Here is a 304-nt window from a genome sequence, read left to right on the forward strand (position 1 = left end):
GATGGGTGGTATAAGGGGTGGGTGAGGGTGGTTTAAGGGAGGTTTAAGGGGTGGGTGAGGGTGGTTTAAGGGAGGTTTAAGGGGTGGGTGAGGGTGGTTTATGGGAGGTTTAAGGGGTGGGTGAGGGTGGTTTAAGGGAGGTTTAAGGGATGGGTGAGGGTGGTTTAAGGGAGGTTTAAGGGGTGGGTGAGGGTGGTTTAAGGGAGGTTTAAGGGGTGGGTGAGGGTGGTTTAAGGGAGGTTTAAGGGGTGGGTGAGGGTGGTTTAAGGGAGGTTTAAGGGGTGGGTGAGGGTGGTTTAAGGGT

The 304-nt window shown here is 54.3% G+C and overlaps 1 protein-coding gene across 1 annotated transcript in view; it reads left to right on the forward strand.

Moving 5' to 3' along the window:
• The window catches only part of LOC119586220 (ovochymase-1-like), a gene marked incomplete in the record, with an annotated part of 21,689 nt that overhangs the window by 7,396 nt on the left and 13,989 nt on the right, over positions 1–304 (forward strand).

This window comes from Penaeus monodon, chromosome 21 (assembly GCF_015228065.2).
Source record: "Penaeus monodon isolate SGIC_2016 chromosome 21, NSTDA_Pmon_1, whole genome shotgun sequence".
NCBI lineage: Eukaryota > Metazoa > Arthropoda > Malacostraca > Decapoda > Penaeidae > Penaeus > Penaeus monodon.